At 37.9% G+C, this 14764-nt stretch overlaps 1 long non-coding RNA gene across 2 annotated transcripts in view; it reads right to left on the reverse strand.

Annotated features, from left to right (window-relative positions):
• LOC121313623 overlaps window positions 1–14764 on the reverse strand; it is a 69732-nt gene that overhangs the window by 9583 nt on the left and 45385 nt on the right. For both annotated transcript variants that reach the window (XR_005950018.1, XR_005950017.1), the window contains one exon: window positions 11862–11918. This is a non-coding gene — a long non-coding RNA (uncharacterized LOC121313623). The remainder of the gene's footprint in view (window positions 1–11861; window positions 11919–14764) is intronic.

Below are 14764 nucleotides of genomic sequence, written 5' to 3' on the forward strand. Positions count from 1 at the left end.
CTTACATTTTTTTTTTTAAATCACGTTTTTTTGCTCCATATTTCAACAATAAAAAGCTAGAAAATAAGCAAATATCTATGGTAAAATACATTATAAAACAAACATCTAAAAATAATGGTTTCTCTATTAATGTTTCTATTAGTTTAATCTGTTCCTTGAGTTTTCTCTTCATTATAAAGTAGGCTGTCAACCTAGCTGGTGACATTTTGAGCGTGAACTTTCTATTCAGAGGCCTAAAACCAAATGGTGCAGCAGTGCATGGAAATGTATGGAAAGTCTTAAAACTGAATAATTACTTTAAGCAGTAATTGAAATATACTGTGGTAACCTCAATGGACATTATTTATTTATTAACAGCTTATTACTAGCTTACAATATTTTCTTTTTCAGTCAGGACAATCTTGCGTTAAATAACCACCTTTATTATAATACAAAATCTCACAGATTTCCCCAAACATTGAACACAACAATGGGTGAAGAAAAATAAGTAGAGTAAAAATAGTTGGAGCACAGTCTCATCCCCTGGAACATCGCGGTGCCACCTGATAAAAAAACAAACAATAAAATAAAAAATCTATGTGCCGTGTTCATCCCAGGGAACAGAAAATATTAGGCAGAGCAGCATTGTATACAAAAACCAAAAATAAAAATATATATAAATACATATATAATTATGGCCACCTACACCACATCACACATTTTGCTGAATGTGAAAAAATATCAATAGCACATAATGTGATATCTACTTTTGTATGACTGAAGGTAACAGAGGGAAGAAAAAAAAAAAAACCTAAAAGTAAAAAAATCTCTGGGGTCCCTAGACCTTCAGTCGTCTCCCCTCCAGCCCTAAAATTAAATGTTTATCATAATTATACATAATAGCTGGCATGATATAGCAAGATGCTGTTTCTTTTCTTTCAATATAACAAAGGATATGCTAGGGTTGGATCCTGGAATAAAGTCTTTCTTGCAGCACTTCATATCACACATGCAAAATGCCCCCAAATAAACTTAATACTGTTATGCCTTCTCCAGACCTGATTGCCAGTGACTCTGGAAAGCAGAACACCCACTAGCTAGTGCCATGTGTCAGGAAAACACACCTCCCCGCACCATTCTCCCGTCCTGTATTGTTTTATGAGATACATGGTTGAACCAAGCAACGCGCAACGGAAGTCTTGACCAGCGTCAAGTCAAGTTCAGCCCACTCTCCACTCCGAGGCAACACCAGACCAGATGTGGGCTTGATTGTATGCGCAGAGAAGGCGCCAACCAATGGGAAGTAACGATGCAGCCCCCGTGCAGAACTAGGAATTGATCCCCAACTACAATACAGACAAATCCAAAGTCAAACCAGACATATCGTTAACAAATGTGGTGTTGCATATTTCAAACGCAATATATTCTTATGTAAATAAAATGAAATGTAGCCATAAAAAGGCGCATTTCTTTACCCCCTGCAAGCAGACGAGTGAGTGCAGCAATGGCAGAGATGGCAGGACTAATCAAACGTCACAGGGCTGCCGAGGCACAGTGCAGACACCCATTGGGCCTGAAGCACACACTATTCATGGAGGATTTGATTATTCAAACACACTCGGAAATCGTGAAGTAGGGTTATATACCTTACAGGTTAATTGGAACTTGCTGGAATAGGCTTGTAGATTAACCAATAAATGTAGTAATAGGCACTTGTACTATAGATTTCCTGCCTGAAAACCTTGCAAGCTTTATAAACAAATGATTTGTTTATAGTATATATGTGGTGACTTGTTATCAATTCCAGTTAAACTTCAGGTCCAATGACTATCAACTCTGAGTCTTTCATATTAGTGAACGAATTAGTGAAAGAAAACAGTAATTTTAATAGTGTATTTATAGCTAGTAATGAACAACAAAAGAGGGTATATTAAAATAATGAATGGTCATGATGCTTAATCAAAGCTATGTCCCCTGTACTGAACTGAACCCTACATTTAGAAATAGGTTTGAAAAGTTGAAAAGTTCCTAATTTAATTGCTTCAGGGCACTATCAGACTTTTGTTGTCCAGTCCATTATTTTCAAATTCCAGTGGCAGCCAGCATGAATGTTTAATTCCCATTAAAAGGGTTATTGGAGTAATTCCCAGACTTGATTTTTTAAAGTCACATAAATTGTTAATTATACAGGTAGGACTGTAGTGCTTAAGGTTTAAATATGAATTTGCCCAAATTAGTTGTGAAGTATCATCATTAATCTTCCTTTATAAAAGCCCATTGAATAGGACTCTCAGAGAGGACTGTCAAACAGTTGTCAGCCATAGTGTTAACACTAGACAGTGAAACAGACCAGTGTTAAACATGTGTCCACAATGCTATATAAACTTCTATATTTACACAATGTGTTTCAACACATTTAACATCTATTTGTTTTATTAGGTTTAGTACTTTAAAGGACTGGTATGGAAAACTGCTGGGATTTATTAATGGTATGATGAGGATCCAACGGACACAGTTCATGTGGGAGAAGTTAGACAACAAGCAGTGGAAGGGTTGAAGAGCATAGACAGCAGCACTTTACCGGGCAAACTGAAACTCTGGTGCTTTCAGTTTGGTCTAATGCCAAGGCTGCTGTGGCCACTGACTGTGTGCGAGGTTTCTTTGACAACAATTGAGAAGCTGGAAGCTTTAATCAGTTCATGTGTCAGGAAATGGTTGGGAGTTCCATGCTGCCTCACCAGTGTGGGACTTTATGGTAAACGAATACTGCAGCTACCAGACTCTGCTCTAACTGAGGAGTTTAAGTGTGCCAAGGTCCGAATGGAAATGACATGCCCTTCGAATCTGTGATATTATGGGGCAAGTTCAGCATGGATGAGGGGGTCTTGGTCTCTGTTCAGATCCTCCTACATGGCACAAGGCAACCCCAGCTCAACATAGGAAGCTGGTAGTCAACGAGGTGCAAAAACAGGAGGAGAGGATGAGGTGTGTTAAGGCCATTTCCCAGGCCAAGCAGGGCGAATGGATGACAAGGGAGAGTGTGGAACAACGCAAGACTGGCTGGCAAGACCTATGGACAATGGAACACAGCAGGATCAGTTTCCTCATCACATCAACATATGATGTTCTCCCATCACCACAGAACCTAAACCTCTGGGTGGGTGAGGATCCCTCATGTTCTTTGTGTTCATCACCTGCAACATTAAGGCACAACAGGAAGTAAGGTGGGTCTTAGCCAAGGACGGTATACTTGATGCCATGAACAGATGCTATGATGTTTGGCCTTAGCATTGGAAGACAAATGTAACATGACCAATAAGTTGCCACCAGTTCCATCAAAGCATTACACACAAAAGACAATATTCCTCCATCCAGGAGTGCAACCACCAAGAAAAGGTGTTAAAACCAAGCCTCGCCCAGGACAACTCGAAACTGCTAGAGACTGGAAAATGCTGGCAGATGTTGGTCAACAGCTTATTTTTCCACCTGAGATTGCAACCACTAACCTTCAACCAGACATTGTCTTGTGGTCTGGATCAGCACGCCTTGTTCATCTGGTAGAGTTAACAGTGCCATGGGAGGATGCTGTGGATGAGGCGTATGAGAGGAAGAAACTTCGGTATGCTCCACTAACTGCTGAAGCGGAACAGCGAGGATGGAGAGTCTGGGTTTACCAATTGGAGGTGGGATGTTGGAAATTAAATGGAAATCATAAACACCACAGACATGTAAGGTTGTGCTATTCATTTATTCTTTTTTGCATTTTGTATTTTTTTGTTATTCTATATGATGCACCATCACTACCTTTCTAACAAATAAGATCCTTCCATTGCGGTAGATTATGTAAACAATAAGACTGACACAGAGGGCATTACCAGGCATTAGGAAATGTTTGGGTTTTTCAGTCTTTTCGAATGCCACTTGTCATCGCGAGTGTCTTGAGGCATACTTATTGGTTTATTAAATCTTTCCAGAACCGCTGTCATATCATTGTCATATTAATTTCATGAGTCTTCCTCTCCTTTCTCTAAGGCACAAAACTGCTGCATTGAAAGAATCCATTCACAACATAGGGGGCTTGTTGCTAGGGAGCTGACATCACTGACTTTTGCTAGTGCATTGCTGCCACATGTGAACACCTTGTTGGCTAAACTAAAAAACGCTTCAGGAAGTAGATTTAATTTAATTTGCTTTGTGTTATTGTACAATATGTATGTATATGATAACAGTACAATATTAATGCTTTGTTTTAAAATATATATATATTTTTTTGTGATGTGCAGTACAAAATAAAATGAACAGTAATTCTAAGTGCCTATGTATATTGCAGCTAGGCATACACAGTTAGACAGTAACAATGGGGAGCCAACTCCAGGACTGCGATATATCTGAATCCGCAGTATAGCGAGGGGCAATATAACCAGAGGTGGGAGTCTTTCTCCAGTTAAGTCATGGGGCAGTTTGGATCATATTCCTCTTGCTCAGCCAATCAGAGTGCAGGGAGTATTTTCATTGAAGTAAAAATCAATATACACCCACTCTTTTGATTTCAGTATTGGAAAAATCGAACTAGTCTAAGCTTAAATAATATTGTATCAGTATGGCAACCATGGAGACTGCCGTAGAAGAGAGCAAAGTAAAAAGCAACATGTCTATATTTATTGAAGCATCTGAGAATGAAAACTGAAATAATTTTCTATTAAACAACAGTGTACAGTATAATAGGCATTATTTGTTTTTAAATACAAAGAACATTGAGGTAAATATTTCAAATTTGGCAAGTATCATTGTGTATTTGTTTAGTCATGCTTATCCCTTTGTACGATTCTCTTAATAACAAACTATTGCACAGTCAGACATTCAATGTACATGTGTATTACACAGGCTGCTGCTAGCGATTAGTATGTTTTCAATACACTATCTGCTGCATTACAGGCTCTTAAAGCTTACAGAAGAATGTTAGACACTGACCATGTTAAGGGACATGAAGTGGTTAATTGGTCGTCTTGGTTGTGCTGCACAGTGAAATGGTATGACACCGCAGGGTGGATTAAAATATGCATTATCGCAAGCCTACAGCCTAATTGAGCACAGTGGAATCAGCTGGGGTCCCTGTCACAACAAGAGTAATGTGATTTGTCAAAAGCAAGATATTTGGAAGAAGTTGATGAAACATTTATAATCGCTTTTAAACATTCAGAGGTGTTGCGTGGAATATAAAATTAAACCATGAATGAATTGAAATTTTCATTAACACATCTGCATGTTTAAGTCTAACCTTAGGCACTGTTTTACGATGGCCGTTTTCACCACTTGTAAGGAGAAAAGCTCTACATCACTTAGATAGTCTTTTAAAAGTTTAATGTCTCTGCATGCCTGCTAAAGTGATTTTGGTTATACTTTGAATGAATTAGCTTAAAAGTTGCTAAGACCCCATGAAGTAACAATAAGAAGACCCCTCAGCAATTACAGCTCTCTAAGGTGCTTAGAAGCAGACATCCCAAACCGTCCTGAGAGAGGGCTTTATAGAGACATCAGCAGCAGTTCACGAGGGCAGATTCACATGTTGTCAAACTGTCATTGTAGGTTATCAGCTGGTTTAGAAAAGTTTGAAAGAGTTAAAATGATGACTACTCTAAACCTTTGCCTGACAGGTGACATTTTTTAATCTCATTACAATGATCACAGTAGCCAGTCTGTTGAATTATTTCTAAAATGCGATTTTCAGTTATTCAATTACTTCCTAAATCACACTGTGACAAGCTGGTGAGTGGATTGAGGCTCAGAGACATATTAAAGGCAAAAATAAAGTTCTTTTATTAAATAAAATAATCAAATAAACAGGCACAAGGGCCAACAGAAAAGAAGTTCAAACTAAATAAGTGAACTTACGACAGTAAAAGGTCAGGTTCCAAAGCTTTAAACAAGATATTCCTTTCTTTTAAAAAAAACACAAAACTCTCCAACACAAAAAACAAACTCCAAACAAAAGAACACACCCCAAGCAGAAAACAGAAAACAAAAAAACACAAAAACACACACACACACAAACACACACACACACACACACACACACACACACACACACACACACACACACACACACACACACACACACACACACACACACACACACACACACACACACACACACACACACACACACACACACACACACACACACACACACACACACACACACACACACACTCTGCCAGCCAGGGCCTCTCCCCTGGCTTTTATCCCCTGTGGCTGGAGCCCAATTAATCAATAATTACTCAATTAGAGCTCCAGCCACATTCTCACATGTTTTTCCCCCTCAGCCCCTCCCTGCCAGTTCCAAACACAGTCATATAGACGGGGAGTTCCCCGTCACACACACACGTACAGTACATTGGTACACTATTTGTTGCTGAAACCTCTGCTTTGTTTTCACTTTCTTTCTTCCATTCCGACTCTGGTCAGGTAATGAAAACAATATGGCCTCTTTATGGTATCATCAGGGTTCTTTGATACAGTGTAGTGCTATTTTAGAAATAAGAAGTAAATAAACAATATTTATATAGAAGTACCAGACTTTTAAGTAATGTCACTTTATATAAGTTTTCAGGTTACATTACTCAGAAACATGTTTTTGAATATTGATATTTCATGAAGCTCAGGGCATAAAGATATGGTCATGAAGGGCAAGGCAATGTTGCCTTCGCTGTGCGCAAAGATTCAGGGGCACCAAGGCAGTTCTTGGGGGCAAAAAGGCAAAATAAATCCAACCCAAGGGTAAACTCAAAGTTTTCTGAATGATTCATACACTAATTGTTACAAAAAATTAAATATAGGTCACTTTTCAATTAAAATAAAATGGTATAAAAAAAAAAAAACAGCATAACTTTCATAATGAAAGACTACAAAGGGTAATTTAACAAAAACAATAAATCAGCTGTTCTTTATATTTAAAAGTTTTGGAGTTGGCATGGTGCTCACAGTGTGATTGAAAATATCTGGAAGCATGGTCATATTGAGTACAGTCTAACATAAGGGTGCCCCTCCCTGTTTTTGCCCGTCATTAACCAATGATACAGTACGTCTTTCTCGTGGTTTACGCTGGGGGGCGCACAGTAAAAAGAATGGCAACACATGTAATTTTCTTGCAGGACGAGATTAGACAGAATTAAATTGAATTGTGACAGAACGGTCCAGCTGACTCTGAGCAAGTTTGTGAATGGGTTGTAGATCAGATGTTCTGGTGCAGAGGGACACCGGCGGCAATGATGGACAGGATTACAGGCAACTTTTGCCAATATGTTTTTTTTTTTAATTTGTGAGGCACTGAGGCAAGCAGCTTGGGCACTGCGGCAATTGAGTCAGTGCCATCGGTTATTTCATGTCCTGCTATGGTATGTGTTTAAAAAGGTTACAATTTTAAAGTAAAAAAAGAAACTTTTTGTTTTTTTAAATAGGGATTACATGAATGTCCCTATTTTTTGCTGCTCATTTCTCTTTTTTTTTGTAATCATCTTTTATATTGTTGGACACATATACATCAAACGGAACATTTGCAAATATACAGCACTGTACATTTTCCACATTTATGGTCCCCCCCTCCACCATCAACCTCAGAGCAATTCAACACAAAATAAAACACCTTCCCCCTCCCCCCGAGCAAAGGTATGATTATATCCATCTCTTCAGTTTACCAGCAGTGAGTCCTACCTTGAACTTGAACTGGCTGGAGTGGCACAAGAGAATAAGCACCTAGTAATCTAACCTATACTGCTTTTTGATGTCAAATAAGTTTTTTTGATGTTGAAACTGTCAGCACAATCCAATTCAATATTTTACCCTCCACCCTTCCTGTGATCTTTGTGTAACCTATGGAGAATTTTAAACTGCATTAATTTAAGATGTGGTTCTTTCATGGGTCTATTCATATCAGCAAGGAGATTCTCCCAGTCCTCCCGACTCAGTGTAATGCCCAGGTACCCACTCCCATGTTGTTTTCAAACTTGAACTAATGATAAAGCCTGTGGCATTTTCAGACTGCTCCCTAACAAACCTCTTAGGCAGTGATGTAGCTGCACGTACCTCCAGAAGTCAGTGTTAGGAATGCTGTACTTATTTTGAATTCATTCAAATGTGTCAATTTCCTTCTGTGTATAAGTCTTTAATATAATGGCAAAAAAAGGGGGTATACATTATATTAAAAACTTATACACAGAAGGAAATTGACACGTTTGAATGAATATAAAATAAGACTCTTCTTGTTCCAAGTTATCAACTGGGGAAAAGGGTATTTGCATCTTCGCTTCAATATTTACAAGTGATGTATTCTGGTGTTTTTGGTCTAAAACATGATGATCAAGCCTAATATTACAACACAGAAGGTTTCCTCAGTACAGAAACCCTTCCTGTCACGTGTGGTTTGAGATTTGTAACCACCACGACGGAGGCATGCTGCAGCAGGCCAAAGTGGACAATAAAGGGGAGGACAAATCTGATAACGTCCTTCACTTTGTAAAGGGTATGCCTTGGTTGACTGATTACGAAGAAGCAGTGACTGATGAGGATCAGGAAGCCTGCGACCGTACAGTCCCACCCTCCCAGCAAGATGAATGCTGAGAGCAGGGGCACTTCTGGGATGTTTAGGGTGGAAAGCAACCAAAACCTGGAACATAATAATCTGCAATTTGGAATGCATAATAATGAACTATGAAAAATTATCCTGACTTGCAAAAAAAAAAAAAAAATTATAATAATAATAATAATAATATATATATATATAATATATATATATATATATATATATATATATATATATATATATATATATATATATATATATTGAATGTAACTGAACTACTTTTTCAGTGTTTTTTTGAAAAAAGCGGACACATAAAAAGTCTTCTGGATTTTCACAAATCAAGTTGGCTGAAAATACCCAACGCATTTGTTTTAACCAATTTAATTTTAATTTCACAAAATTTCAATAATATGCCAGTATTAGCTGGATTTTAAATGTCATTAATATTACATGGAATTATGCCCTCAGGATCTGACCCTGTTCATGTATTTATTTATAAGTCATGATTAATAATGTTGCTATCAAGATGTCAACCAATCACTGTATACCAATTTTAGGACTGTAGCCAATCAAAATGTGTTATTAGCTATTAGCACTCTGTATGGAATCAGGAAAAAACTATATTTAGAACATGTTTTCATGGACTGAGATAAATTTGAATTGAAGGTTACATTTTTTGTCTTATTATTCACTGTAAATCAAAAAAGTGTTTCAGAATAAAACATACGTTTTATGCAACAGATTATAAACATATTTCATTATGTACGTATTTTCCACTTTGCTGAATATATTGTTAACATGTGTGTTATATACATTTTGTTTATAATCTATTGATGTACTGAAATTGTGAAAAATGTTGGGTCATCATTTTAGCATCAAACTGTATGTGAATAAACAACATTTAGAACTTTGGTTTAGAGTTTGTCAGTAGAATTTTGCAATACTTTGTTATGTATATATATTTAAAAAAAACAGCTGGTTAAGTTCCTAGTTTCTGGGGTTTTGGAAGATGCTTAATATAATAATATAAACATTTAAAACACATTTTCTTAGAAAGTCCTACAGTACATGCCATTCCTTTTGTTCAGGAAGTCCTTTAAGTCACGATTCCTGTTTGTTTCTATACACAATATGGAATATGCTACAAGTTTGTGGAGTACATTTTTACAGTACTTCTCGTTTACTTGGCTGAATTTTAATGACCTGAGCAATCTGAATGGTTCAGGACAGTGTGCGGGTTTACAAAACGTAATAGAAGCAAAGTATCCAAAATCTGTACAATCACATGAGTTTACAACAAGTGTTGATAAATCACATACCTCTACCACCGAAGAAGAACAAGCATGTGTGCCCCAAGTCCATCAGTGCTTTAGAAACCACATCTCATGATATTAATTCAAAGGTAAACTGCAACTCATTTGCTGTAGTGTTACAACCAAGGCTGGAGCCAGGTTAGCTAGCACCCCAAGCAGCTCTGAGTTAAAACCAAAGAAGTACTGTTCTCTACTGTATGGTTAAACTCCCATTAGTTACCAGTAAATCTTGGTGAATCGCTTTAAACTATAACATATTCAAATATTATTATTATTCATATTGATGTAGATTCTGCTGAGGTTGTTGGGTTCTTAAAAGTCTTTACTGGTTATTTCAAGCAGATCTCTGCACAGCTGAACAGCCGGTACAGTCGTCATCTTTGTTCTCACTCCCTTATGCTCTATTTAAATCAATCCCTGAGTCACTCACTCAAGCAAGGCAAGTCAAATACTACTGCATTCACATTATATCAAGCAATACACACATTTAGCATTAACTGTTAACAAACAGTTCACAATATTTATTTATTTTTGAGCCCTTATTATTTGGCACAATAGGCAGCTGCCAATGTCACTTACCCCTATTGCCGGGCTTGGATACAACCAACCACCGAGATGTGGTGATATTCCAGAGCTTTTGTAATCCATTGAATTCAGGAGTACCTCATCCCTGTGCTCAAGCTAAGACTTCATTTAATAAACAACATCATTTTACTTGAAGATTTAAACAAAACATTTTTGTAAAAAAGTGGGTAAGCTGTAAAAAACTTTCAAAATCTTTCTTGGCCCATTTTCAGTCCAGCAACACGTTATATAAGTTTATACGTTATTGTAGCGAGTGAATAGAAAAAAATGGATGGAAATTTTTTTCTTGGGGTCAAAAAAAATTGTGTGATAACCATTTTTTTACTTTCGTGACATAGAGCTGTTTGTTCGCTAGAATCCAAGTTAATGGAAACCTGTTTTTCTATTTTTGTGAGAAATCTTACGAGTTTGCTAGAAACGTGTTCACCTTGTTGTTCGAAACATAGCTACCTTTCTCACTGGTAAACTCTCCACCGCCTTCTTCGCGCTCATAAGACTGAGCAAATTACAGTGGCACCAAGTCGGTCACGTGACACGACTAGTTGCTGGACTTCTAGGCAGGCAACGTGAGTGCTGCCTGGATAGACCATGGGGATGACTAATTTTCACCAAAAAAAAATTAACTGATTTTTCACATCTGAAGTTTAGTGCCTCCGGAGCCCGACGCAGGACGGGGTTCACGGGACCCCTGAGCCAGCTCTGGCCAGGACTCAGGGTGAACACAGGCCTATTCTGCATTGCACAATACATGGGGCACCCTTAGGAACCAGGCTGGGTAAGGAGCTTGGTAAATGTAACCAAATGTTTTCAAATATTGCTTTCAGGAAACACACTATTAGTTTATTAACTGAAACATGCTAGAATTTAGGTTCACCCAACTCCTCCCACAACTGCACTTTACAGGAGCAGCAGGGCACAACATTATGTGGTCTGTTACAGTAAAATGTACAATACTGGAGCAACACTGGACAACTGGTTCAAACATTGATCTAAGAACAATTTGGAAAATGTCTTGAGTGTGTCTGAAACTTTAAAAAAAACATTGAAAAATTGTGTTAGCAAATGTGTTCACAGATCTATAATTCAGCTTTAATTACAAGGGGATCTCTTCTAAAACTCCCAGAGTAGAGCCTAACCAGCCCTCTTATAAAGGAGTGCAGTAGGTGATTTTAAACAAGTTACAACTACAAATAAACAATCTTCATCAAGCAACAAATACATAAACACAATACTTTAAATCAACATTTTACAGTCCATTTACATTCAGAAGATGAATGTGTTATTACAGCCAGGTAATAACTATGAGACAAAGGGGGCAGGTAAGCTGATAACACAGAGACCTCTGGAAGTTAACTTTGAGAATGACTTGCTAACACAAAGGTCACAACATCAAAGTCTAAACTTACCTAATGCAGATCTTCATTGTATTTATACAGCACAAGAAAGAGAATGTAGTGGCCTTTCTGAAAAAGAAAAAAAAAAAAAAAATCATAGTGCTCAATGAATTTCTGCTACAGGAGATTTCATTATTCCCAGTCCTATGTGCTTCTTATCTGTTTTCTAGTAACACTGTTACAGCAGCAGTAACAGAATTAATTATACTTCATTTGGCATCTTTAACAGTATTGACCAAATTTGAGAACAAATGAGAAATGCTTATCAAGCTTGAAGAAAATAATCCATCAGTGGCAAAATTGATATCCCCCACAGTTCTCTTATTAATCAAAGTAACACTTACTATCCTATCTCCACTTCCCATTAACAGCCATTAAGGAGGGCTGCTGATTGAAGCAATTTCGCATACTCATTTTAAAGGAGCCTTTCTTCACTAGCAAACTATCATACCACACAATTACAAGGGCGAGCGAGAGAAACACTGTGCTTATACCATGACCTGGACACATTCAACAAAGACAATATAACAAAATACACAGAGCCAGCACAGAAGCGTGGAGAGCCAGTATCTTCTCAGCTCGTCTGCCTCTCTGCTGGAATGCTAGTAGGAGTTCTACACATGCTCTTTATGCAGTAAATTGTGCACAATAATGTAAAATATGAAAGAGCTCAGCCCTCTTTTAAAATAATTGGAAATTCTGCATGCAGAAATCATTAAACAATGCTGACAGTGCTGCTGGGAGAGTAAGTAGAACAGGGTGTGGGAGCTTTGTATAGTCTTTAGCTGCCCTATAACTCTCATGCATTAATTAGAATGCAAATATAATAAGTATGAAACCACTAATTTATTATAGTTCATACTTAATAAAAATATAGCCACATAGTCCCACTTTCAATAAATAAACTGAAAAACTAGCACTTCTTGGTGTATTACACTGTGAAAATTAATTTCCCATAGGCACTGTGCATGAAGCCTTACTTTACTCTCTCTCTCTCTCTCTCGCTCTCTCTCAAGACTGTAAAATCTCCATCTACAGTAAGTGTATCTGAATGTTTTTTCCAGCCGTGTCCACAGGAATCCCCTGTCTATCACAGCCAAGTCAACCTCTTCTAGTCTCTTCAGCTATTCCAAGGGGTACAGGGAGCATGTGCTTCCACGTCACAAAAGCTGTCAAGAAAACTTGACCTTTATTCAAAGAAGTACTGCTGAATTGGTTATATTTCATTGATACAATTTTTCATACATTGTCACATGCACTCCAACAATATTACACAAGGATATTTGTGCAATAACATTGTAAGCAGTGCTTTAATTTCATTTAAAAAATATATATGTTTCTACTGTTACTGAAAGGGAAATTAGTCCTTGTTTCTAAATGGTGCCCTTTCTAGTTAGCCACCTGGGTCCTGCAAGTTTAAGCACAAAGCCAAATTTACTTACCTGAACCACTTTAAAAAGGATGAGCCAAATCCAATTAAACCTTCAGTATAAATACAGTCCAGATCAATATAGTTCAATTATCTATTCAAGAACTTCAGCAGATAATTCTTACAAATGCACCCTCTTCCTTTAAAAGGTTTCTGATATATAAATTGTGGGAAGCAATACCAACCCAGATGCTGTCAATTAGGAATGGGCCTAAAATTACTCTTTACAACTGAGACAGGGATTTGAATTCCTACAGAAGATATAATTCTGCACCTAATTTTTTAAAAATTAAATCGAGTCAGAGATTGTTAAGGTGGAACTAAGGCAGTTGTATAAGTGCATGATGTTTGCGCACCCTCACTTTGTAATGCATGATCTTTCCGTTGTTATAATGGAGCAAGACATTAAGAAGAATCAAACCAAAATTCTAAGATACTGTTGCCAAACATTTAGCAAATTTTATGTTTTAAATCATATAAACACATTTCTTTGCTTCTGGTTTCCAATATAAAGTTTATATTTTTCTATTAATATTTCCCATTTCCTCCACAATGTCACTTACTGCTTCTTACAGCAGTCACCCCCACATTAAGGAAAGAGGCTTTGTAAAGTAAATGGCAACTGTTGATGTTCACAGCATTAATGTACTAGACAGCCAAGAACCTTGGAGTAACCCTGAACCCCTGACTCTCCTACTCCCAGCACATCTCCACTCTAGCACGCATCTGCCGATTCTTCCTGAGCAACATACAAAGAATCCGACCCTTCCTCACCCACTACTCCACGCAACTCCTTGTCCAGGCCCTGGTACTCTCCCGCCTAGACTACTGCAATTCCCTCCTGGCCGGCCTCCCTGCACCCGCCACCTGTCCGCTCCAGCTCATCCAGAACTCCGCTGCTCACCTGGTGTTCTCTCAGCCTCACTACTCCCACGCTACTCCACTGCTCCGGTCACTCCACTGGCTCCTGATCACCGCTCGCATCCAGCTCAAGACTCTTGTACTCGCCTACCAAAGCCTTGACCAGAACCCACCCAGCTACCTCCAGACCCTCTCCACTCCACTCCACCTGCACTAGAAGACTAACTATACCTCCGCTACCCTGTCACCACTGTTATCTGCTCTTGAACTGCCCCGATATCAAATCCTTACAGTGGCTTGCGAAAGTATTCACCCCCCTTGGCATTTTTCCTATTTTGTTGTCTTACAACCTGGAATTAAAATGGATTTGGATTTCATGTAATGGACATACACAAAATAGTCCAAATTGGTGAAGTGAAATGAAAAAAATAACTTGTTTAAAAAAATTCTAAAAAGTAAATAATGGAAAAGTGGTGCGTACATATGTATTCACCCCCTTTGCTATTAAGCCTCTAAATAAGATCTGGTGCAACCAATTACCTTCAGAAGTCACATAATTAGTTAAATAAAGTCCACCTGTGTGCAATCTAAGTGTCACATGATCTGTCACATGATCTCAGTATAT

This window comes from Polyodon spathula, chromosome 3, assembly GCF_017654505.1.
Source record: "Polyodon spathula isolate WHYD16114869_AA chromosome 3, ASM1765450v1, whole genome shotgun sequence".
In the NCBI taxonomy this organism is placed as follows: domain Eukaryota; kingdom Metazoa; phylum Chordata; class Actinopteri; order Acipenseriformes; family Polyodontidae; genus Polyodon; species Polyodon spathula.